This window comes from Theropithecus gelada, unplaced genomic scaffold (genome assembly GCF_003255815.1).
Source record: "Theropithecus gelada isolate Dixy unplaced genomic scaffold, Tgel_1.0 HiC_scaffold_5980, whole genome shotgun sequence".
Lineage (NCBI taxonomy): Eukaryota > Metazoa > Chordata > Mammalia > Primates > Cercopithecidae > Theropithecus > Theropithecus gelada.
Window position 1 is genome coordinate 307 of NW_020262628.1, and position 2554 is coordinate 2860.

Sequence of the window (2554 nt, forward strand, 5' to 3'; positions counted from 1 at the left end):
TAAAGCAAGAGTTACAATAGCTGGTGTTTTCTATTGTGTTGTATTTTCCTCTTCTGTCATCTTCTCCTTTTTGTCATTAAAAAAAATCTGTTCAAGTCAGTCTAAATTAATTATTGAATCATAAGTAGATAAAATCATTTATTTGATAACACCTTGACCCAATGAATATGTTTCTTTGCAAGAGAGAGTCCTCATTTCCAAGATAGCAAGCCTGAAATAATTATACTGGAGCAAGCCCACAAGTAATGATGGTAGCTTTGCCTTATTGTCAGCCCTGGGGCAAGAATTAGACAAAAGATAACAAGGTAGGATAAAGATTACATAAGAAAGAAGGACAGTAACAGGACATGGTTACCTTTTATAGGGTAACATTTTGATAATGGATGATGAGTAGTAATGCCTTAGACAGGGATGGGTGGGAATGATTGAAGGTCTGAGTACTTTAGCACAGATTAAGAACAAATCATTAGGATTTTAAGAGTGTGTACAGTCAGTGAAGAGAAAGCCCTAGAATTTAATTTCTGGATAAAACATTCTTGGACTATATTTAAGAATACTGTCCATACTAAGTAAGTATATTTATGATAATGGTGATGACTGTAGTGCTGAATATTTAAACAGTAAAAGCAAAATTAATTGTCACTTGCATAACATCCTGAATACTATTGTAAATATTTTATCTTATTTTTAAACTGTCAACTGCACTGTAAGGTAGGTACAATTAATGTCACAGTTATACAGATATGGAAACAGAGACACAGAGAAGTTGAGTTGCTTGATTAATTTCAACCAATCGGCAAGCCATGGAGCATCTATATCACGGCCTGCCAGGACATGTGACTGTAAACAGAAGTTTTAACTTTTGAACTCAAAGAGGGTATGTGTTTGGGTTGATGGAAAGCTTCAGGACCCTCACAAAACATTACTAACAAGCAAATGAAAGGTGTATCTGGAAGATTAAGTTCTACCAGAGTCTTCATTTCAATGGGTCCAATAGTGCACTTAGGGAAATGACTGGGCATATTGAGGATAGGATGAGAGAAATGAAAACCCAGCCTTCTATATTATTATTAACAGGCTTGTACCAAATATTCTCTGACCTGAAACCAGGGAGGTGCAGGATGCTCGGTGCAGAGAGGAAGAAGCAGGTGGTCCCTGCAGCTGGAAACCCAGCTCCCACCCCAGCTGCTTTGCATGTCCCTCCCATCTGCCCTACCTTCCAGAGCCCATATCAATGCCTGGGTCAGAGCTCTGGGGAGGAACTGCTCAGTTAGGACCCAGAGGGAACCATGGAAGCCCCAGCACAGCTTCTCTTCCTCCTGCTGCTCTGACTCCCAGGTGAGGGGAACATAACCTGGTTTTGCATATCAGTGAAAACTCCTGCCACCTCTACTCAGCAAGAAATATAATTAAAATTCAATGTAGATCAACAATTTTGACTCTACTCTTGATCTATATTACATGAGTACGTTTCTGTTTTCTTTCCAATCTCAGATACCACTGGAGAAACAGTGTTGATGCAGTCTCCAGCCACCCTGTCTTTGTCCCCAGGGGAAAGAGCCACCCTCTCCTGCAGGGCCAGTCAGAGTGTTAGCAACAGGTTAGCCTGGTACCAGCAGAAACCTGGGCAGGCTCCCAGGCTCCTCATCTATGGTGCATCCAGCAGGGCCACTGGCATCCCAGACAGGTTCAGTGGCAGCGGATCTGGGACAGAGTTCTCTCTCACCATCAGCAGCCTGGAGCCTGAAGATGTTGCAGTTTATTTCTGTCTGCAGCGAGTAACTGGCCTCACACAGCGATTCAACCTGAAACAAAAACCTCAACAAAACCACCAGTGTTTACTAGATTATACCAGCTGCTTCCTTTACTGACAGCTAGTGTGGTGGCCACTCAGTTTTAGCATCTCTGCTCTATTTGGATATTTTGTGGTTCTAAAAAAAAAATCCTTGAACAATTTGCACTTTGATTCTTGGACTCTCTTCAACTGAGGCACCAGAATTCCAGGTTTCCAGAAATAATGTCTCACTGTATGAATCCTTAAATAGCCCCAGTGGTTCTTCACTTTCCCAGTAGAAGTAGCTCAGTGCATGCTACACCGCTCCATTCAAATTCTACCACATTCTAAGTAGTAGAAAATTCTATTTATTTATGTAAATAGTTGACTCAGTAAAAGGTGTTCATGCGAAGATACTACCATGGCTGAATAAATTCCATTCTTTTTCTTTCTTCAGGCTATCAACATTTCAGTGGCAATTGGTTATTGTGAAAACTTTTGCCATTAAAAAGTGAACTAAATTATTTCTTCAATTTTCTTTAAGGTTCAGTAGTTTGTAAAAGGATTAAAGTCTGTAAAAATAAAGTACATACTAGAAAAGGAAGAAATAGACTATTCCTAATGACGTCTGCAAATGACCAAGTAGAAGGAGGGATAGAAGCAGTTGTTTTCATTATTTTTCTCCAAGGCTTCCTTCCTAAAAGGATTTCATTGATCATATTCATTTATTACCACCTATAAGACATGTTGACATTATGTAACATCTGCTATGAAGCACTG

The 2554-nt window shown here is 39.8% G+C and overlaps 1 pseudogene across 1 annotated transcript; it reads left to right on the forward strand.

The window, feature by feature from the left end:
• The first annotated feature begins 1289 nt into the window (after positions 1 to 1289).
• On the forward strand, positions 1290 to 1871 carry LOC112617908 (annotated as a pseudogene). The gene is made up of 2 exons (XR_003117984.1): positions 1290 to 1338; positions 1495 to 1871. The product of XR_003117984.1 is annotated as an immunoglobulin kappa variable 3-11-like (transcript).
• Positions 1872 to 2554: the final 683 nt, after the last annotated feature.